Source organism: Vipera berus, assembly GCF_964194415.1.
Source record: "Vipera berus genome assembly, chromosome: 2".
In the NCBI taxonomy this organism is placed as follows: Eukaryota; Metazoa; Chordata; class Lepidosauria; order Squamata; family Viperidae; genus Vipera; species Vipera berus.
In genome coordinates this window covers 153,179,445-153,203,513 of record NC_138203.1, presented here as the reverse complement: position 1 = coordinate 153,203,513, position 24,069 = coordinate 153,179,445, and the positions used below count along the sequence as shown (strand labels likewise).

General features: G+C 44.8%; 1 protein-coding gene across 2 annotated transcripts in view; it reads right to left on the bottom strand.

Annotated features, from left to right (window-relative positions):
* Nucleotides 1–23,015, bottom strand: part of IKZF4 (IKAROS family zinc finger 4) — a 79,316-nt gene extending 56,301 nt beyond the window's left edge. For both annotated transcript variants that reach the window (XR_014025201.1, XM_081318292.1), the window contains exon 1: nt 23,004–23,015. The gene's annotated coding sequence lies outside the window, so the exon portion shown is untranslated. The remainder of the gene's footprint in view (nt 1–23,003) is intronic.
* Nucleotides 23,016–24,069: the final 1,054 nt, after the last annotated feature.

The window sequence follows — 24,069 nt, the reverse complement described above, 5'->3', positions numbered from 1 at the left end:
GCAGCCGGCTCAGATGTCTCGGATGACTCAGATGAGGGGGAGGAGGAGGGTGTGGAAGACGAACCGGCTGATGATGGCTTGGAGGTTTTGCAGAGCCCTCAGCCGGGGCCCTCTTCTCAGCTGCGTGAGCCCGATAGTGCGGAGGATGATGACCCACAGCTGGCCCTGTTCAAGGACGCCCGACGCAGGAGGCAGTCGAGCAGGAACAAACAAAGAAAGGCTGTGGGACTCCTCGGGAGGAGGCACAGGGAGACCACGCCCTGAACTCTAAATAAAAGGAGTGTTTGGGGAGGGGCTGGTTGCTGAAAGCAACCCTTCTGCTTGAGGATTCAAGTTCCCGTGTTTTTGTTTCTTGTTCTGTTAATTGACTAATAAATCTTGGCAGACGCTTTTCAGCCTTGGACGCTCTCCAGTCTCTACTGTTTGAATAGGGGTTTGCCTTATTACAAGGCCGGTAGTTGGCTGGTTCAGAACAGTTTGCTTTCAGCCTCCCACCCCTTACTACTACGATGGAGCAGCTTCTTGCCGAGAATGCTCAGCTCACCCAGCAACTCACTTTGCTGGCAGCTCAGGTGGCTCAACTGCAAGCTCAGGTACATGCTGCACCCCCACCCAGGAGGAAATGTCAGATAGCTATGCCGGATAAATTTGCTGGTAATCCAGAACTGTTTCCTGCCTTCCTGGAACAATGCCAGCTTTTTATCAGCGTGAGAGCAGCTGATTTCCCCACTGACCGGGATAAGGTGGGATTCGTGTTGAGCCTTCTGTCGGGGGATGCAGCTCGTTGGGGCACGCCTCTGCTGGCACAGCCTAGCCCTTTGTTGGATAACTTTGGGGGGTTTTGTGACCATATGCGCCTCATGTACGAGGACCCGATTAAGGCGCAGACTGCCACCCGACGCCTGAAAGCTTTGAGGCAGGGTCAGCGCCCCCTACAGGCCTATATCGGCGATTTCCGGATGCTTAGCCAGGATTCCGCCTGGAATGAGGCTGCGCTCGTGGATGCCTTCCAGGATGGCTTGTCGGAGGAGATGTTGGATGAGCTGGCCCGCGTGGACATTCCCTCAGACCTGAATGGGCTGATCCATCTTTGTCTGCGGATCGATGCCCGGCTGCAGCAGCGAAAGAGTCGCCGTGCCACCCCACAGACCCCTGCCGCTCCTGTTGAGCGTGTGCCCCCAGTCCAGAGGGAGGAGCCAATGGAGCTGGGTGCCGCCAGGTCCCGTCTATCGGTGACGGAAATGGACAGACGACGATCGGGGGGGTTGTGTTTTTACTGTGGGGACCCTGGACATTTGGCTGCTTCTTGCCCAAAGAAGCGTCAGCGGGCATCAGTGACCAAGCCGGCCCCGAGAAAGTCCCCTGCTTTGCTGTCGGGAAACGGCCCGAGCCCGATCTAGACGGTGTGATAGATCGGGCGACCCACCACGACCACGCCGAGCGACGCCATTCCGACGGTGCCTGTGAACCTCCACGGCATTTGATTTTGGAGGCACGTCTGATCCTTCCTGGCAAGCCAGAGGGGATTCCGGTCCATGCCTTAATTGACTCTGGGGCTACCACAAACTTTATGGACTCGGCCTTTGTGGCCAAATGGGCTGTTCCCCAGTGTCCGGTGGATCCGCCCATGCTAGTGGAGACTATCGATGGTCGAGTGCTCCTGTCCGGGCCTATTACGGCCGCCACGCAACCAGTGTGTATGGCCATCAGTTCCCATGTGGAGGCCATCCAGTTCTACATCACTTCGGATCTGCACTTCCCCGTGGTCTTGGGACTGGCGTGGCTCCGGGCGCATGATCCACAGATCTATTGGTCTCAGAACTTGGTCACCTTCCCGAGTTTGCAGTGCGTGGACCACACCCGCCATATCTGTGCCGGCCAGGTGGAGGGTTCCTCAGGGGTTTCCTTGCCTCCCGAACTGTCCGACTTTGCTGATGTGTTCAGCGAGTCAGAGGCGGACCAATTACCCCCGCACAGGCCCTACGACTGTTCCATTGATCTAGTCCCTGATGCGCCTCTCCCAGTGGGGCGTTTGTACTCCATGTCGGAGCCCGAGTTGGCTGCATTGCGGGACTTCCTGACAAAGAATTTGGCTCGTGGTTTCATCCGGCCCTCGTCCTCGCCAGTGTCTGCGCCCGTGCTCTTCGTCAAAAAGAAGTCGGGCGAGTTACGGCTTTGCTGTGACTACCGGAAACTCAACGCCATCACGGTGCGTAACCGCTACCCGCTGCCCCTCATCCCCGAGCTCTTGGACCGACTCCGGGAGGCTAAGATCTTCACGAAACTGGACCTGCGTGGAGCTTACAACCTCGTCAGGGTTCGGCCGGGTGATGAGTGGAAGACGGCGTTTGGTACTCGCTATGGACATTTCGAGTACACGGTGATGCCGTTTGGCCTGACCAACGCCCCCGCTGTGTTCCAGCATTTTATGAACGACATCTTTCGAGATCTGTTGGACCAGTTTGTCGTGATTTACCTGGACGACATCCTGATTTACTCCCCGTCGCGTGAAGCGCATCATCAGCATCTCCGTCAGGTCCTGCAGCGCCTCCGGAAACATCGGCTGTTTGCCAAGTTGGAGAAGTGCCAGTTCTACCAGGTGACCATCGATTTCCTGGGTCACCGCATTTCTCCTGAGGGCATCGCCATGGAACCGAGTAAAGTTGAGTCGTTGCAGAGTTGGCAACCCCCGCGTCGCGTGAAGGATGTTCAGCGACTTCTTGGATTTGCCAACTACTATCGAACATTCATCCCTGGCTTTGCTGCCTTGACAGCCCCCCTCACCCGGCTCCTGCAGAAGAAGACTCGGTTCCAGTGGAACGCCCCCGAACAACAGGCGTTCCAAGCTTTGAAGGACGCCTTCATGAAGGAGCCCACCTTGAAGCATCCTGACCCGCAACGGCCGTTTGTCGTGGAGGCGGACGCCTCCGACATTGCCATTGGGGCCGTGTTACTCCAGGCAGCGACACCCAACGGTACCCTTTTCCCTTGCGCGTATCACTCTCGGAAATTGAACCCCTCGGAGCGCAACTATACCATCTGGGAGAAGGAGCTGCTGGCCATCAAGGCGGCGTTCGAGGCTTGGAGGCATCATCTGGAGGGGGCGCGGCATCAAATCGAGGTCCGGACGGACCACAAGAATCTGGAAAGCCTGCAGACCACTCGGAATTTGAACCAACGCCAGATCCGGTGGTCCCTCTTCTTTGCGAGGTTTGACCTCCGGGTGCGGTACATACCAAGCGGGCACAACCAGAGAGCGGATGCTCTGTCCAGGAAGCCCGAGTACACCCGAGTGGAAGACAAGCTTCCGCCCAGGACAGTGATCCCCGTCGAGTCTTTTGCTGCGGTGCGGGAGCCGGTGGATATACGGGCTCGGATCCGGGAGGCGCAGCAGCAGGAGGCGTGGGTGGCTCAGCGGAAGGAAGAGGTGGGGCCAGATTCGCCTTGGTCGGTCACGGATGGACTTCTGTATTATCGTGACCGGCTCTATGTTCCAGGAGGGCCACTCAGGGGACTCGTCCTCAGCCAGTGTCATGATAACCCGGCTGCGGGGCATTTTGGCCTGTTCAAGACTCTGAACCTGGTTTCCCGTACCTTCTGGTGGCCCCGAGTCCGACACGATGTCCAGTCTTATGTCACCTCCTGCATCCCATGCAGGCAGGCCAAGTCAGCGACAGGGGCCCCGCCTGGTTTACTGCAGCCTTTGCCAACACCCAAGAGACCCTGGGGGGCTGTGTCCATGGACTTTCTGACGGATCTACCCCCATCCTCCGGCTTCACGACAGTGTTTGTGGTGGTGGACATGTTGACCAAGATGGCGCACTTCATCCCCTGTCGCGGCTTACCGTCAGCTCGCGCCACTAGTCGCATGTTCATCCAACAGGTGTTCCGGCTGCACGGCCTTCCCGATAGAGTCGTCTCCGATAGGGGGGCCCAGTTTACAGCCCGCTTCTGGCAGGAGTTGATGCGGGCGTTGGATATTAAGGTTTGCCTCTCGTCCGCGCATCATCCTCAGACCGACGGGGGTACCGAGAAGGTCATCGGCATCTTAGAGCAGTATCTGCGCTGCTACGTCAACCTGCAGCAGGACAATTGGGTGGACTATTTGGCCATAGCCGAGTTTGCCTTTAACAACTCGCAGCACACCTCCACGCAGATGACACCGTTCTTGGCCAACGTGGGTTATCACCCTCGGTTTTTCCCCCTTTCTCCCGTGGACTCACCGGAGCCGGCAGCGAACGAATTCATGGCGGAGTTACAGGCGATCCATCGGTTGGTGCGACGGCAGCTGGAGAAGGCCAAGGCCGACTACAAGAGGTTCGCCGATCGGTCGAGAAGGGATACGCCTCCACTATCGGTGGGGGATCGGGTCTGGCTGTCCACCAGGAACCTACCATCCACTCGGCCGGCGAGGAAGCTGGACCACCGTTACCTTGGACCGTTCCCAGTCGAGGCCGTCATCAATCCGGTCGCCTTTCGTTTAACTCTGCCACGTTCCCTGCGCGTGCATCCCGTCTTCCATCGGTCCTTGTTGGTCCCCGAACAACCGGCTTGTCCACTTCGCCAAGCGGAACCTCCCCCATCAGGACCTCGTGATGGAGGCAGCACCCCCGAGTACGAGGTCGCCAGCATCAGGGACTCCCGTTGGCTGAAAGGTCGCTTCCAGTACCTGATCGAGTGGAAAGGGTACGGGCCGGAGGACTTCACATGGGAAGACGCGACCGCCGTTCATGCCCCTGCGTTGGTGACAGCGTTTCACGAACAATTCCCATCCCGACCGCATCCGGATCGGCAGCCCCGGGGGAAGGGCCCTGCGGTGCGGGATAGTGTTGTGACTCAGGGCCAGCCGGTGGGTTCGGCAGCCGGCTCAGATGTCTCGGATGACTCAGATGAGGGGGAGGAGGAGGGTGTGGAAGACGAACCGGCTGATGATGGCTTGGAGGTTTTGCAGAGCCCTCAGCCGGGGCCCTCTTCTCAGCTGCGTGAGCCCGATAGTGCGGAGGATGATGACCCACAGCTGGCCCTGTTCAAGGACGCCCGACGCAGGAGGCAGTCGAGCAGGAACAAACAAAGAAAGGCTGTGGGACTCCTCGGGAGGAGGCACAGGGAGACCACGCCCTGAACTCTAAATAAAAGGAGTGTTTGGGGAGGGGCTGGTTGCTGAAAGCAACCCTTCTGCTTGAGGATTCAAGTTCCCGTGTTTTTGTTTCTTGTTCTGTTAATTGACTAATAAATCTTGGCAGACGCTTTTCAGCCTTGGACGCTCTCCAGTCTCTACTGTTTGAATAGGGGTTTGCCTTATTACAAGGCCGGTAGTTGGCTGGTTCAGAACAGCTACGACTATCCTAAATACATGCCAGTTGCCAAGCCTCTGAATTTTGATCATGTGACCGTGGAGATGCTGTGATGGTCAAAAGTGGGTGAAGGTCGTAAGTGCAAGAACAGGTCACACAAGTCACTTTTTCCAGTGCTGTTGTAACTTTGAATGGTTGCTAAACAAATGGTTGTGAGTCAAGGACGACCTGTATATATTTTTTTCAAGACAGTTTCCTCTTATTAAATTTGTTGTTTTGTTCTATTTAAAGACAATCAGGTACTGCTAACAAGAGTTTGCCTGGGCAGCTCCAAAGGATGAAAGGAATAATCAGAGGAACTGCCTGTTCGGAGAAACTACAGGCTGAGCTGTGAAAGGCAAAAGGTCACTGCCTGAAGAGCTGCTGACTGCAGGAAGCGGGACTTAAGAGCTGGTCAATGGCCCTCATGGCTGATTGGGTGACTGCTTCCTGCTGAGTAAACAGAGACTGCAAGAGGAATATAAGGCAGCTTGGTGCTAGGGAAAGTTCAGTGTGGAAGTGAACAAAGGGCTAACAGAAGTTTGCTAGGGAGTCACCAAACAAGAAACCCGACTAATCTGAAAAAGGAACAAGAAGAGAAAGCTATAGAGTGCTATTCAGTAGTAAAGCTTTCTCTTCTTGTTCCTTTTTCAGATGGGGGGTTAGCTGTGTTCTGATTGGGTGGGAGTGTGTTTTGAATGGGGGCTGTGTTCTGATTGGGTGGGGATGTGTTTTGAGTGGATGGGCTGGTCTCAGCTGCCAGCCTTAGGTTCACCAGTTCAGGTCTAAGGCTGGCAGCTGAGACCAGCCCATCCACTCAAAACACATCCCCACCCAATCAGAACACAGCCCCCATTCAAAACACACTCCCACCCAATCAGAACACAGCTAACCCCCCCACCCAATCAGAGCACACCTCCACCCACAGAACACACCCCCTCTGGCAGTTTAAAAAAGAAAAAAAAACAGCCACTACCACACACTTCTCCCAGAAGAACGAAGTGACGAATGAGATTTCGTCGAAACGTTGCCCTGATACCTCCAATTCTATGTGGGGAAAAACCCGAATGACCAAAGATCTACATATATATATATATGGCTCATATTTTCTTCAAACTGATAGCAAGGTAGCAGACTTTGAAGAAAAAGTCAAAAGACTGACAACAGCAAGTAGCCACACTTGAGCTATGAAGAAAGGATAGGGATTTATCAGTTCAGAAAAAGGAAACTTCACAAAGGAAACAGGGTAGTAGAAGCAACCACTTTGGGAGTCCAGCTGGACTTGTGGTTCCTGCTGAAGAAGCAGGTAGCAGCTGTGGCGAGGAGCCATTTGCAGAGGTTACTCTTGTGCTTTAATTGCATCCATTCCTAGACCAGAAGAATTTACTAATGGTCACAATGCTCTGGTCACTTCCTGTTTGGACTACTGCAACATGCGGTCCATGGGGCTATCCTTAAAGATCATCCAGAAACTTCATCTGGTCCAGAATACTCAGAAGCAACGGATGGAAACTAACCAAAAAGAGAAGCAACCTAGAACTAAGGAGAAATTTCCTAAACGTTAGAGCAATTAATCACTGGAACAACCTGCCTCCAAAAGTTGTGAATGCTCCAATGCTCAAGGTTTTTAAGAAGAGACTGGACAGCCATTTGTCTGAAATGGTATAGGGTTTCCTGTCTGAGCAGGGGATTGGACTAGATGACCTCCAAGGTCCCTTCATACGTTGTTATTATTAATAACAACAACAAGCACATCCAAGACATGTAGAAAATATTCTGTACTGAAAAAATTGTAGTCTTTGCAGATGAAACAGCTTTTGATGTTCTGGCAAAGAAAAAAAACAGATATTGCAGCATGGAAAACAGGCTGGTGTACCTCTAGAGCGGAAGCAAATTGCCCTATTAAAAAGTCAAAAAGAAGAGTCATGGTCACTTATATGAGGAATCAAAATGAACGTTTCCTGGAGAGACAAGCAATATTGCAAAGAACATTACATCACCACAGACTCTGAAAATCTCAGAAGGAAGCTCAAGACCTTATGTCAGATGTAACCAGAGAATACTTGAAACAGAAGATGTGTGTAGGCAGAGAGAGAATCAAGGACATAGCTCTTAACAGTTGTACTACAGATACTAGAAAATAATAAAAACAACTACTGCAAACTGCAAGCAAGACTCAATAAAGTTCAACTGCTACATATTTCACCTACTCCTGCATAATGTTCTACGGTATTTGTTCCTTGGCAGAGCAATCAATTAAAATCTAGTCACTGTTACAGTGACTGGAACATCCTGGTCTAATGCCTAGAGAGAATATGGGAAAGGGACCTTGACGGAAATATCCAAGAAATTTTACCTAGATAAAGAGGGCTGAAATGTTCTGTAAATCCTGGCAACAAGATAAGCAGTTGAAATCAATACTGTCCTGATTCACTGGAGTGTAAGAAGGGGGAAAGGTAAAGCACAAATAGCCTTGTAAGATTCTGCTAATGTAGCCTATGTCAAGAAATCATAGTTCTAGTCTTCCCATGGAATTGATTCTCTAATGTGCTCTACATAGTAAGGCTCACACAAGTTTTCTGGGAGTTCCAAGTAATTATTATAACCATTCTTCTACCGAATAGAGGAGAAATAAAAAGGGAAAGAATATACCGTAAGTAGCCTTGTTTAACAGCACTGTGTCTAGAAACTCCACTTTTTTTAACTTATGACATGGTCATAAGTTAAAAAAAGCACATGACTGTACTATTCAGTAATGGAAATTGCAGCAGCCAGTTGCTGTTGTTAAATAAGGCTACCTATGACATTAAGTGAAGACTTCCTATGACCGTGACTTCTGATTTTCTGCTGTCTTCCCCACTGATTTTACTTGTGAGTAGTTGACAAGAAAAGTTGCACATCATAACCACATGATTGCAACAACACTGTGACAGTCATAAGTACAGTACAAGGTCCAGTCATAGCTACCATTCATTTCGGCACTGTCTTAAGTTTGGTCAATGAATGTGTGGTTGTTAAATAAAGACCACCTGTCCTGCATATTAACCACCAGTGCAAATAGCATTGGTGGGGAAGATTTGGTTTCCAAGCCCATCATCTGAATTACCTAATTAATAGACAGCTGGCATGAAATGGGTTATGCCTCACTAGTAAAAATATTTTAACAACACATGGTAAGCTTGATTACGAGAATTTTAAACACAAGTCTGTGGAAGTAGAAACAAAACTCTGAAGTCCAAAAGTCAAATAAGAACTTGTGCCCTCTGGGAAATGGGAGTGTTGTTGAAATGGGGCCTCTTAAATATCTCAAAGAAAAATAAGAACATGGGTCATAAAGCTAGTGGACTTCATTGTATACGCACTAACATTCAGAGTATGGGAAAAGAATCGTAAGAGGTTGTGCTCTTAACAGAGAAGTGCTAAAACGAAGTACAACGGAGACCTGATGAGATGAATGACATTACCAGAATATACCGGTAATAATTGAATGGCTGGAAGAAAAGGCAAGCGACAGGCTTACAGTAGACTCAGTTATAAAGCTGGGCTTTCCAGACACTTAATCCCTTATTCAGGAACTGAATTAATCAGCAAAAGGCCCACAGGCATGATTTGGCTTAATTAGTATCTTTATTCCAGCCAAGAATAAAACAATATATACAGAAAAGATTTGTCGACTGAAGAACACAAATACCAAACCTTTATATAAATCTATGCTCCTGCATTTTAAATTCTAGGTTTTCTCTTGCCTTTTCAGATCAACAGATACTTGGCTGTTTTCTTCATGGCCTAGGAAGGCACTTGATATACTATAATGTTCAATACCATTATTGAAGGTCACAGATTTGCAACAATATAAGAAGTGCTCCACAAAAAATAGCAGCAAGTTAAATCCAGCTTGTTTGCTACACCGAGAAAGTCCACGTTTTGACTCTTTCCTGAGACTACACATTACCAGTTCCAATACACGTTTAAAATCAGCTTCTCTAATCTTATGTCACATGAATTATCTAGCCCCAAAATATAATATGATAGTCAGCCCTCAACCAGAGCTTTGTTTCTTTCAATTAAAAGGGCTTGGCTGATCAAAGTTTATTTAACTTAAGGCACATAATTCAATTTTCCCCACAGACCCCTGTCCAGACCATAAGTAATTCTCAAAATATGACATTTTCATTGGGTTTCCAAAAGGGTCCTAGTCTTGGTGGTGGCATTTAGCAAATTCCCTTAACTCCACACAAGTCTTTTAAGATATCCTATTAGTGCAGCTCTTCACAGCAAGGCTGAGAAGTGGTGTGCTTTCAGTTTAGCCATAAAGAATTACTATACATACTACTTCTTCTTGTGCCATATCCTTTATCGGACGTTGGTGATCAGTAGCCGCACGAAAAACTGCTGCTGAGTTTTGTCCAAACCAGTCCCTTAGATTTTGAAGCCACGATGTTCTTCTTCTGCCTGGACCTCGTTTGCCTTTAGTCTTTCCCTGGAGGATTAAATGGAGTATGCCGTATTTTTCTGGGTGTCGCATCACATGTCCAAAATATTCTAACTTTCTTTTTTTAAATTGTTTTGATGATTTCCCTTGGCTTTCCCAGGCGGCTTATCACCTCCTCATTCCTGATCTTGTCAACCCAGCTTATACGTAACAGCCTACCGCCTGTAAATCCACATTTCAAATGCTTCTAGTCTCTTCAGGTGGCCTTCTGTCAAGAGACCAACTCTCTACTCCATAGAGCAGGGCAGAAAAAATATAACATCTGACAAGCCTGATTTTCAATCTTAGGCTTATGTCGTGACTACAGAAGACCTTTTTCATTTTGAAGAATGCTGTTTGAGCTTTCTCTATCCTTGGTCTTTACTTCAGTGGTCATGTCCCAGCTTTCATGTAAATTAGAACCGAGGTGCGTGATCCTTTCAACTTTTTCTAATGGTATCCCTTCCGAATTTATTGCTGGTAAATTAATGGGTTGTTTGCTGATGACCATGATCTTCGTTTTTGAGGTGTTAAGCTTTAAGCCGTATTTTTCAGATATTAATGTGACTCTGTTGATGAGGAGCTGAAGGTATTCATGCTTACTGGCAAGCAGAACTGTATCGTCAGCATATTTTAAATAGTCGATCCAAACACTGTTTACTTTGATACCAGCACCAATGTTCTCCAGTGCCTCGTTGAAGATTGACTCAGAGTAGATATTGAACAACAGTGGAGACAGAATGCATCCCTGTCTGACCCCTCTTCGTATTTCTGCATCAGCTGAGTATTTTTGGCTTAGTCTCACATTTGCTACCTGATGCCAATATAGATTCTTTATGATTTGGATGTCTTTGTCACCTAGTCCCCCTTGTTTCAGGATTTCTAATGGTTTGCTGTCTCTTATTTTATCAAATGCTTTTTCAAAATCAATGAAGCACATGTAAACACTGTGATTGACATCTTTACAACGCTGTATAAGAACTTGAATGCTGAATAGCGCATCTCGTGTACCCAGATTGTTTCTGAAACCAAATTGTGTTACCTAGACACTCAATTTTGTTGTATATTCTTGTGTGAATTATTCTCAGGAATATTTTCAGGGCATGACTCATTAAGTTTATTGTTCTGTATTCGGTACACTTCTTTGCATTTATTTTTGGGGGGATTGTCACAAAGGTTGATTTTAGCCAATCATTTGGTATCTTTCCTGTTTCACATAATCAACTGAAGAGCTGCAGTAAAAAATTCTTCCCATTGTCTTCCAGCAATTTTAAAATTTCTACTGGGATATCATCAGGTCCTATGGCTTTTCTTGCTTTTGCTATTTTTATTGCATGTTCAACCTCCTCCATAGTGATGTTTGGTCCAGTTGTTATACTTCTCATATCTATATCATTCCTGGTGTACTCAAAAAGTTCTTCAATATATTCCTTCCATCTTTTTAGTTTTTCATCCTCATCTAAGATAATTTCCCCCTCTTTGTCAACTAAGTTGTTGGTTTTCTTTTTGTAGAGGCCTGCTGTTTCTTTCAGTTTTTTGTGTAAATTGAAATTATCATGCATACCTTCTGTCTCTTCTATTTCCTTGCATCTCTTTGCAAACCACTTTTCTTTTGCCAGTCTAATTTTTCTTCTAACTGTTTTCTGCAATTCATTGTATTTTTCTTTGTTTTTATTTTTATAAGATCTTCTTTCATCCATGAGAAGAAGAATTTCCTCCGTCATCCACTGTTGTTTCTCTGTACCCCTCTCTCTGTTTTGAATTTGTTACCTCTACTATTGCATTTTTAAATTTATTCCAGGTCACTTCTACATCTTCATACATTCACATACCTCTTCATCTATATGTACTGGAGAACATAACGAAGAAATTGATTACAAAAATATCAAGAGTGGAACCAAAAAGGCTGACAATTGTGCATTTGGGAAGAGGAGTAGAGCAACTTTTTTTTCTTCAAATTTCTGTCATATGCTGCTTTCATTGAGATACAAAGGCAAGGAAAAGAAGGAGTTAAGTGCCCAATTCCCATTAAAAGCCAATTGCATATTTCCAAAACAAGAATTTCAAAAACTGTGTAGAACAGTGAAAACATGGACTTGGTGGCAGCCTGGGAATTGGAGACAATAATTAACACCTTGAAGGTTAATGAGTTATGGGAAAACTTAGTCAGATCTAGGAAGATTCTACTGGTTTTTCCTCAACCATCATTTCCATCAGCAGGAGCCTAGTTTCCTTTATGAATATCGGTTTTCCACTCCTGTTGCAAAGGGAGGTTAGTCAGATGAACCAACTATTCAGAGGAAGGGGAAATCTGGATCAGTAGAAATATTTCTAGCTTAAAAATATCCCTTTTATTTGTAAATTAACAAAAAGCTAATGTAAATAAATATTCGGTGCCAAATACAGTGTTTTCCCAATATTTAGCACGTGTTGATTCTCTTCACTATGAACTTGTAACTGTGGCACAGAGAATCTTAGTGAAAAGAAGAGAAAGAAATAAGGAGGAGAGGCATCCTATTATGGCCAGCGTGGCACTTGTATGCATGGAAATGCTTATGAATCGAACTGATATTAAAAGAGAATTGGAATTGGACTTTGTATAAATTTGAAGATGAATACATACTTTTATTAGAGTTCTGAATTGTTTTTCCATGTTTCAAGATTACGTTCCCAGGGTTTTTCAACTCTTGTTACATGGAACAATAGCAGCACTGGCAATAGCACTTAGACATATAACAGGTAGTCCTCAAGTTATGAATGCAATGGAGCCTGCCCATTCCATTCATAACTCAAGGATTCGTAGGAGTGAATGGCGTATCTTGAATTGGATCACTCCCTGCTTTTGCCCACGCATTCGCTAATCGAATCGAATGCACGATTTGTTAAGTGCACATGGGGTATCTCAGGGTGAAGAAGGCCATGGGTGGCCTAGTGATGGAACAGGTCACCTGCTTCAGAACTCCCAAGGCCTCCTCCCGACTCACTGAGAACCACAAGGCCTTTACCGCCAAGAATGAAGCCCCAGCTTGATACACACATCGCTCCCGGCCTCCGTTCTTGACAACAAAGGTCTTTCCTCAAGGCCTTCACCACCGAGAACAGAACCCTGCTTTGATATGTGCATTGTTCCAGCCTCCATTCTTGGCAGCACAGGCCTTTAAGAAGAGGCCAGGAGTGATGCGCACATCAATCCGGGGCTGTTCTCAGCGGCAAAGGCTTTTTGCAAAGATAGCAAAAGGCTTTGCAAATGGCGGGAAGGCTTTAATGTTTCAGGCCTTCCCTCCATTTGCATAATAATAATAATAATAATAATAATAATAATAATAATAATAATAATAATAATAATAATAATAATAATAATAATAAGAAGAAGAAGAAGAAGAAGAAGAAGAAGAAGAAGAAGAAGAAGAAGTAGTAGTAGTAGTAGTTGGAAGGGACCTTGGAGGTCATCTAGTCCAACCCCCTGCTCAGGCAGGAAACCCTATACCATTTCAGGCAAATGGCTGTCCAGTCTCTTCTTAAAAACTTCCAGTGTTGGAGCATTCACCACTTCTGGAGGCAGGTTGTTCCACTGGTTAATTGTTCTAACTGTCAGGAAGTTTCTCCTTAGTTCTAGGTTGCTTCTCTCCTTGACTAGTTTCCATCCATTGCTTCTTGTCCTGCTTTCAGGTGCTTTGGAGAATAGCTTGACTCCCTCTTCTTTGTGGCAGCCCGAGATATTAGAACACTGCTATCATGTCACCCCTCACCCTTCTCTTCATTAAACTACACATACCCAATTCCAGCAACCGTTCCCTATATGTTTTAGCCTCCAGTCCCCCAATCATCTTTGTTGCTCTTCTCTGTACTCTTTCTAGAGTCTCGACATCTTTTTTACATCGTGGTGACCAAAACTGGATGCAGTATTCCAGGTGTGGCCTTACCAAAGCATTGTAAAGTGGTATTAGTACTTCACATGATCTTGATTCTATCCCTCTGTTAATGCAGCCTAGCACTGTGTTAGCTTTTTTGGCAGCTGCAGCACACTGCTGGCTCATATTTAAGTGATTGTCCAGTCTTTTGCTGCAGTCTTTTGCTGCAGATCTCATCCAGCCTTCTGTTTGCAGAGAACAGAGGTCTAAAGTACCGTGAGATCATGCGAGATCAGTAGTATGAGATCTCACGCTACTGATCTCGCAGTACTTTAGGCCTCCATTCTCTGCAAACAAAGACTGTCTAGATCAGGGGTGTCAAACTCAATTTCATTGAGGGCCGCATCAGCATTGCGGTGGCCCTCAGGGGGCTGGGTGGGTATGGCCAGGGTGGGCATGGCCTACTGGGTGGGCGTGGCTAGAGTAGAGTGCGTATGGCCTACTGGGTGGGCATGGCCAGCTCTACATCGTTCGCATCAAGGGTGCCTATGGGGGCCTGGGCAGGAGTGGGACAGATCTGAGGGTCTCTGGCAGAAGGAGGGTCTCTGGGCCAGGGCCAAGGCAGTGGGGGCCGTTCCCTCAGTTTCCAGGATGGCTTCGCGGGCCACATGAAATCACTTCGCGGGCCGAATCCGGCCCCCGGGCCTTGTGTTTGACATGTTTGGTCTAGATCTTCTCAAGGTACGTATCCACAGGCCTAGTGCCTAAGGAGACACAGATGGGGGGAGGGGGGAAGGGAATAGCCAGGGTTAATGTTGCAGTGCTTCTGCAGTCGTTCATAAGGATGAAATGACTGCCGTGGTATGAAACATTCATAATTTTGGGATTTGCTCGTAAACACTAAGGGGTGCTTATTGCGTAACGTACACTAACAGAATGTTCATAACTCATGGATTACCTGTATATTCCTTCATAGTGCTTTACAGCTCTAAGTGGTTTACAGAGTCAGCATATTGCTCCCAACAATCTGGGTCCTCATTTTACCAACCTCGGAAGGATGGAAGGCTGAGTCAACCTTGAGCCGGTCAGGATCGAACTGCTGACAGTCGGCAGAATTAGCCTGTAATATTGCATTCTAACCATTGCGCCATCAATGGCTCATACTACATGACCACAAATCATATTACATGACCGCAAATGTAGATAAGTTTTTTCTCTGCCTCCCATCACTTATACAGGTAGTCCTCAACTTATGACCACAATTAAGCCCAAAATTTCTCTTGTTGAGTAAGACAGTTGTTAAGGGAGTTTTGCCAGGAGTGCAGTGGCTGACATGGTTAGGATGCTGGGTTGGAGGTTAGCAAGCCCGCATTTGAGACCTGAGTGCTGCTGTGTGGCGGGGTTGAGCTCCCATCATTCGCTCCTGTTCCTTGACGGGTACATGAAAGGAGCCCCCACGGGCATGCCCCAGGCAACAGTGATGTCACCAGCTAATCCCTTCAACAAGGAAGCACCTTAAAGTGTGCCTCTGACACAAAGGGGGGGGTGAGTTTTGTCCCATTTTACAACTTTTCTTGCCACAGTTGTTAAGTGAATCATTGCAGTTGTTAAGTAAGTAACACAATAATTAAGTGAATCTGGCTTCCCCATTGACTTTGCTTGTCAGAAGGTCACAAAAGGTGATCAGATGACCCTAGAACATTGCAACTGTCATAAATATGAACCAGTTGCCAGGTGTCTGAATTCTGATCATGTGACTATGGGGATGATGCAATGGTCATAAATGTGAAAAATGGTCAAAACTCATTTTTTTGAGTGCCACTGTAACTTCAAATGGTAACTATGTAAAGTGTTGTAAGTCAAGGACTACCTGTATTCTGAAAAATCTCAAAATTCAGGTTTCAATTAAACAACTATTTCTAACTTTGTGTTAAAAACTCAGTAGCAGCAACACATGCTCTTAACACATTTTATAATTCCCAAAGAGTGAATCATTACTGAATACTTAGTTAACCGCATGGATACTAACATGGTTTATGGCCAAGTGGTAGTAATCTTTATCAAAAACTCTCTTCCATAGATGTTCAGCTTCATTAGTTAACTAATTAAAAATGACATGCATATTAATTATAGACCTCAAAAGCACTATATCAGGGGTGTCAAACTGCCGGCCCACAGGCCAGAGCGTCACGGAGAAACCGCGCCCATCCCATTGCCGGCAATGGGAAAAAGTTCTGATACGTCGTGCGATGTCACGTGACGTCGTGAGTTTGACATGTCTGCATTATATGCTGTTGTAACCCACACCTATGATATGCTCATTTGTCCGAATGACTTTAAGAGTTGTTGAAAATTCAAGCATTTAATATTAAAAAGAACCTTTTTCATTTAGCACTAATGGTTATTTCAAAGAGAGCTCTTAGTATCTCCCTTAGGTCTGCCTTGTAGATTCATACACTAAAAAGTTATTCTCTGAAGAAAAATACATAGAAATTTTTCAAATCACTTGCACAAGATACGTTTATTCCTAAAGGATTAAGCACCGATGTTAAGAATGTCTTGGTCTTCTGTAAGAAGTGAAAAACGTATGGAGAATAAAGTCAATAATAATGATTTAAAAATGATGCATGGACCACTGCCAAAGTAATGCATTATTTTAACATTCATGCAGGCATTTCCATATCAAACACACACTTCATCTTTTCTTGCGACTTGCCCATCAACTTGCAAGACACAATTCCCAGAAAGAGAGAATTTTTTAAAAGGAGGGTAGTTCGCCTTCCCAGTTCCTCATGCTCTTTTCATCTTCCCAGGAAACCCACACCAGCTAAATTCTGTGTCACAAAAATGGGGCCAATCGAAAACAAAGAAGAAACTTTGCTGGAGGCCAGCAAGGAACATTGCAAATACTCAGAAAAAGAAAGCTCTCTTCACAAAAGTATTATACCTTAGGGTATATAATAAAGGGAATTCAGCAAGAAGTCATTGTATTATGTCTATATAATAACAGCTCTGATCAATTATTGGATTATTTCTGTGAGAATTCCAAAGCAATTATGTATAAGGACAGGTAGGGGGAAAATACAGGTTAGCAATCCTGTGGGAGGGGGGAAATGCCAGTTTTGTAAAATTTTCCTATGTAGAAGGCAGAAAAGACAGCTCTCTAAGGCAGGCAGGCCAATGGCTAAAAGGATTTTGTAAACTGGAAGGGAGCTCTACTAGTTTACACACACTAGGTCTAGGCATCATGACAGGCATAGATCATGTGATTTCAACTAAGATTTGAAGCTTTCAGGGACCGGAAAAATGGGCAATACAAAATAAACAATTCTGAGTATTCACTGATTCTTGGGAAAAACTGAACACTGCAGAGTGGTTAACCATTTTGTTTTCTTTTGTTTGGGACTCCAAGCCCTGAAAGGAAGTGGCAGTAATGACACTGTGTGTAAGTGTGTAAAATATACTCTCTCTTAATTTATCCATTTTTTTTAAAAAAAGTACTTTTCCAATAACTGTCCCAACACATTTTGGTGGCAATCTGGGGAAAATCGGGGCTGTTGGCTGACCATGGTCAGTATGGTAGGGAATCTCTGCTCAGACTTTTGTTTTCAACAAGCATCTTGTCATATTTATCACTGTGACTAGAAGAAAGAAAGTAAGAAGCAGAAAAATGAAACAGCATTACATGGAATTATCAAGGTTCTACAAAAGCTCTTGCATTTTGAGATGTCACAAGCAGAAACTGTTAGACGAAAACATCAGTATTCCTGTTCCAGGATATTTTATTCCCTCTCATTTGTGAGATGCATTGTCACTAGAAGATAGCATTCCATGGTCACCTTACATGCTCAAGTCCTCGGTTTGTTATTTTCTGGGAAATTGGTGTCCTTCCTCTCCTTTTTGGTTTCTGTAAATCTTTGCTCTTTTCTGAATTCGCTGTTAGCTCCCTCTTTTTTCCATAACTTTGTTTTGACTACAGAATAATTTATTTTATTTATTTTATTTTATTAAATTTATATACCGCCCTTTCCCGAAGGACTCAGGGCGGTTTACAGGGCATTTAAAACAACCAGTACAAAAGTTAAAAACAAATTAAAAAAAGATTAAATCATCCCTAAAATTAAAAACCCCAGTTAAAAATTCTCAGCCTGGGCCGGAGAGCTCAAAGAGCCAGGTCTTCAGGTCCCGGCGAAATGTGCGAAGGTCGGAGGCAGTCCTAAGCTCCACGGGCAGCTGGTTCCAGAGGGCAGGCGCACCCACAGAGAAGGCCCTCCCCCTGGGTGTTATCCGCCGACAGTCTTTTATCGGCGGCACCCTGAGAAGACCCTCCCTGTGGGAGCGCACTGGACGAAGGGAGCTTGATGCCGGCAGCAGGTGTTCCCTCAGATATCCCGGACCCAAGCCATGTAGGGCTTTATAGGTCATCACCAGCACCTTGAATCTCACCCGGAGGGCAACCGGAAGCCAATGCAGCTCGCGGAGTAGAGGTGTTACATGGGCGTATCGGGAAACCCCCATCACAACTCACGCGGCCGCATTCTGCATAATAATAGGGATACTACTGAGAGACTAGCATAGATAAAACACACAAAACCCCTCATTCTTTGCATGAATCCAGATTCTAGTAAGATCTCAGACATTCAGATTTGTAGCTGCTACCTATAACTTACCCTCTGGGTCTTTGACATGGCTTCATTCTTCCATCATCCTTTGTCCAAAACAGTGTACAAAAAATAAAACTGAAACATTTACTGAATAACAATTACAATAAAAATGTTTATAGATCAACCCCATATATATTGTAGATTACTAAATATAAAGTTCCACTGACTCCAAGGAACTTAATTCCAGATATATGGGCAAAGGTTTACAAGCAAAATAGCCTAAGAAGCCAACTCACATAATCAAGCACTAGAATAGCACCAGCAGAACTACTTTCAAAAAAATGCAAATGGCAATTGCAATTTTAAAGGAGGTATTTCTTCCCCCAAAATTATCACATCATTAAACTTTCTGTTGTGACACTAAATTATCTGAAAATAAAAGCATGCTTTTTGCTTCATAATTGTTCTAGCGCTGCAATATGAAAATGAATGTGAATTAAATCAACTAAAATCTGTGAATAATTGGGTGGCATCACTATCATCAGCTTGCTGCATAACAAATGTATTAGGAACACCAGGATAATAATAGAGATCAGGATAAATTATATTTATATATCAGGATTTACCAAATGATTATAAGTTGCAAACTGCTCAGTTTCAGAGAACTGAGCTCAAATTAGGTGGGACATAGACCATATAATGGCACCTGGAAAAAGGCCACTGCTACAATACTACAGTACCTCAGTATCACACTGTATAACAAATTCACTAAATAAATAAACAATAAAGGTAATAAATTAGGACTTTACTAGTGCTGACTTTCTTATATTCTTTTGGGTGTAATCTGCTTATTGGCAGTGACAAAACAAGGAGCGTATATTTTCATTTGGCAGGCTAAAATTGCATGGCCCATCCAAGTGACTATGTTCTACTGCTTCAATTCAGCCTCCACAGACGACTTGGAAGAAAGTTCTACTGTCATACAATCAGTTACCAACTTTGCTGAAATAGGATTAAAATATTTTTCCCTCATTCTTTCATGAAAAACAAAAAACAGAAAAGCTTACACCCAAATATAAACATATTCACAAAAATCCACTCCCATTTCATCCTCTTCCTAAGAGCATAACTGAGTTTTGAAAAAAATAAATTCTATATGCCACATACAGGTAGTCCTCGATTTATGAGTTTAGTGATAGTTCAAAGTTACAACACTGAAAAAAGTGACATAATCATTTTTCACATTTATAACTGTTGCAGCATCTCCATGGTCACGGAATCAAAATTCAGACGCTTGGCGACTGACTCATATTTATGACGGTTGCTTGAAGCAGCACCAAGTCGCTCAGAAATATGAGATTATAAGCAGTTTCTCCTTAACTGTTCTAACTGGTTGAGCTGAACCTGAAAGGGTTTGTCTTAATTTCTGTCAGTAATAAACTTAACCATCCCCAACTGGAAAAATAGCCATATATAGACAGAGAGATTCCATCATCATCTGGATTATTTCATATTTCCATAAATCCATTATTCATAGCACTGATTTCCTGGTTAGCAAAATCTTTGTTAGTAAATTTCGTATTATATTTTATTTTAAATCAACTCTATTTCTGAACTTTTTTGTTGTTGTTTTTTGTTTTTTTTTTGCTTGCCCTAAAACAGAGGTCCCCAACCTTTTGGGCACCAGGGACTAGTTCCGTGGAGAGAGGTTTTCCTGCAGACCGGAGGGTGCGCGGTTTTGTGTGCTGCCTGCATCCTGTGGATGGGGCTTTGCATGTTTGCGCAAACTGGCTGCTGGCATGCCATGGCCTGGTACTGGTCTACAGACCAGGGATTAGGGACCCCTGCCCTAAAAGATGGTCTGGAATTCTTGTGCTACATTTTATAAAAGATGCTCTGGAAAATGGCTTTAATTTCCCCCTCAGACATCACTCTTAACACTTCATCATGTGTCCAGTTTTTCAATAATGGGTAGTAGCAGAGGCATCTTTAAACAATCAAAACATATCTTAAGTGTGTTCTACCACACAGAAATGGAAGGGAAATGACCATTTGGTCACTCCATTTTTAAAGCCCTTCTGTTCCCAAATTTAAAGGAATATAGCAAGGTGGCAATAATAGAAACATTATTTATTTTACTGAAAGATTTATTACAATGAACCATAGCTACCCATAATATACATAACCAAGGCCACTAAAATTTAGAGCAACTTACATAATTTAAAGTAATCTTACAACTACATTGGTACAGCTTCAAAGAAGACTTGGTTCCATACAATTTCTGGCTACAGTCATTAGACACCCAGTCTGAGCAAAGCTCTCAAAAAGGATTCTTGATGAAATCTGAGACTACAAAATAATATTCCACTGCAGCTACTTGAAGGAAGCATTAAATAAAGCACACTACCCATTTATCATAGCTACAGATTTTTTATCCTGTATGTATGTCTGTAATAGAAATCTTCATTTTATCATAAGCTAGTCAGACTGAGTCACTCTCTTAGCCATAAAAACTGCAAAACTATCATGATCAACCTTATAGACCCATTAAATACAATGGGCTTTACTTCTTACTAAACTTGTATAAAGTTAAGCTATTAGACTTGAAAAGAAAAAAAGGCCCCCAAATTATTTTTTTTTAAAAGTCAGCAACAAGAAACTGTTCATAACAAAACTTGATTAAATTAATGCATCCATATTAAATCTTATTAAACACGAAGACCCTGAAGTCAGCAAGTTGTAGTTTTCATGTAGACAAAGAAACTATCACCGATGAAAAACTAACATGGCATATCATTAGCATTAGGGAGCAAAGAAAACTTGAAAACTAATTACCAGTTTGAATTAAAAAAAACTTCCTATCTTAAAAAACTATCCTAAGATTCATTTGCCTGATAGAACTATATTAAAATTCTAGTGTCTAGACTAGAGAAAGAATGAAGTCTGCTTTATAGGGTAACAAGAAAAGAGCATTTTGGTCACACAAATCATGCTTTTTAAAAGTAGACACTGTCTCACTCATAACATTGAGCCTCTGATTTGATCTAGCTAGATTTCAATAACTGAACACATTTTCCCTAACTTCTATAAATGTAATGTACAAAAACTCACCGAAAACCTAAGAGTGATCAAATGATTCATCAAAACACTCATAGTAGTGACTTCTCCAACATAGCTGAAGTACTAATCAGAAAGTCCTACATGAACTTGTCACTTAAGTATATTGTGACAAAAGCTGGCTGGGCATTGTTGACTGCCTCAAAGCAAACCTTTATTAATTAGAGATGACAAAGTAGCCAAACCTGAGAGCTATGCTAACTGGAATTTGACACTGGATGCTATAGTGTTGATTTCTACTCACATAAACCATTGGTTCTCCAACAAAGTAGCCTCTACACTTTGACCTTTAACTGGTCTGAATAATAATCATGTCCCAAAAGCGAGTCCCAATGTATTAGCAAGGAAGTTCTCAAATTAAAAAGAGTACAAAATAATGAAAATTAACTTTCTCCACATTGCTCAACAGGTTTATTTATTCTTAAACTGTGTTTTCAGATACTGTCATTTGCTGCCGTTTATTTTCATCTCTCTCAAACACACGAACCCATACAAAGAGAAGAAAAATGCATTTTCTTGCTCTAAAAAATGAAATGTCTGATTTTTCGTAACAAACTTTAATATAGCAAGAAGCGGAACGTGCAAAAGATTGGAATTTAGAGTAACTAGCTACTGACAAAGCTTATTGGCGAGAGGCAGTTTTTCTCCACTAAAAACACACTACTAAAACAGGGTTAGAGCATTTTAGATTTAATATCCGCTAAATTTATCCCACCCACCCCATGTTGATAACTAACGCACATAAGAGTTTTATTTCCAAAAGGAACACCGCTGAGCGTTATACAGTAGAAGCACTATTCCAAAATACCTTCCCTTCCGGGCAAAGATGCACCTGAAGATAAATACTACATGGTAGCTAATTAATTGCAACAAGGCAAAGCTACGGTTGGAAGCATTACTTCCAGCCAAAAGAGATACCGCTACGGTGTGAACCTAAATCTCCAAACACGCATAACATCCTACGATTCGTAGCTTCGCTACGAAGCAATACAGAAAAGTATTGATCACTAGAGGACTTCAAAACAACTCGCGCTTGCTTTCCCACAGTTTGGGCAAGAGAGCAGACTGAAACGAGACGCGCTCCCTTGCAAGTTTCCCAATCCCTTGAAGCAGGGGTCGGCAACCTTGGCTCTTTTATGACTCGCGGACTTCAACTCCCAGAATTCCTGAGCCAGCTATGCTGGCTCAGGAATTCTGGGAGTTGAAGTCCGCGAGTCATAAAAGAGCCAAGGTTGCCCGGCTGCCTCCGCCACCCACCAACAGCTGCCCTCCCAACTGCCCCCAGACACCCACACAATTCCTCTTTGTTTCCTCGCCCAGCACAGCCTCGCTTCCCCAAGGCGCAGCCCAAGTTTTTCCTCCGAGCCTTTTCTCTCCCCACTGGCAGCAGTTCCTTAGTTACCACCTCTTTACAATAGCGACTCCGAATGGGCAGCCACACTTTGCCTCGGCTTCCATCATCGCCTCGCAGTCCCTCTTCCCGAAGCCTCGGAGAGCTGCCCCGACTGTCCCCCCCCCCCTCTCCCCTCCTACCTCAACCCCACTTTCCCACTCCTCACTTTTCCGGCTGCTTCTCTGCTCGTTGTCCCCGGCCGACCCCCCGTACCCCGTGCCGCTTCCTCCTCACCTGAATGGCGGCGCTCCAAGTCCGGTCGCTTCGTTATGGGGAGGGCCCCCCCGGCCCAGCCGCTGGGAGGGGGGTGGGGGGCGCTGGAGGGGGGGCTCAATTGCTCCGCGACGGCGGCTCCATCGGCAGCGCCTTCACCTGAGGAGGGACCGAGCCCCCCCCTCCCCTCCTCGAGCCACTTCCGGTCCCTCTGCTAGGAAACAGGCGCGGGAAGAAGAGCGTCGAGAAGCTCGAGTGGTCAGAGAAAGCGCCCAGGAGGATCGTTCCGTCATGGGGTGGGTGGGCGAGCACGGAGCGCATCGAACGCGCTCCGAGGGACTCGTTCCGTTGTAAGGCGAGTGGGTAGAAGGTCGAGCCGATCGATGGAGGGATGTGAAAGAAGCGTAGTAGCCAGGAAGGGTGAGAAAGAGCCGCGATCCGGAGATTCCTGAATTGCAGGAACAAACCCGAATGCCTAGCGTATCGATTTAGCATGTGAAAGAAGCCCCGGCGTTTGGAAGGATGAGAGGAAAGAGAAGGCAGCGCAGCCGAACTTCGAGAGCATCGAGAGGAGGCGCTAGTGTAGTAAAAGAAAGCGGTGGGGCGTGTCTGGGAGCCGAATACAGTGTATTGAGCTTCATTAATAACGGTGGTTGCGATCGATATCCCCGGCTCGCTCCTTAATAGAGTTACGGTTGTCAATCCATCCTGTAACAGTGGGAACTAAGTGGAGCAGATTGCTCTTAAGACCTCGGGGTTTTCTGTATGTTCCAAGCCTAAACAAAAATAGGAGGCAAGACTAAAGTATTAGGAATGTATGCCGCCTTGCGATTCGACGGCTGATTCCTCCAGCGGAAATTCTGTCGTAAAATTGAATGCGTGGGTTTCCCCTGAAAAAGAGAAATGCTGTATATTAATCAGTATCTGAATGTGTCTTAAGACTTAGGTTTTTGTGTTACTGTTTCCTATTTTTAAAGTTGTAAACAGGCCAGTCTTGTAGAGTCCGGGCAGCTTCTATTGTTTGTATCTACGCGTAAATTAATAATAATTAAATGCCGTTTTTCTTTTGCAACAACGCACAGTTTGT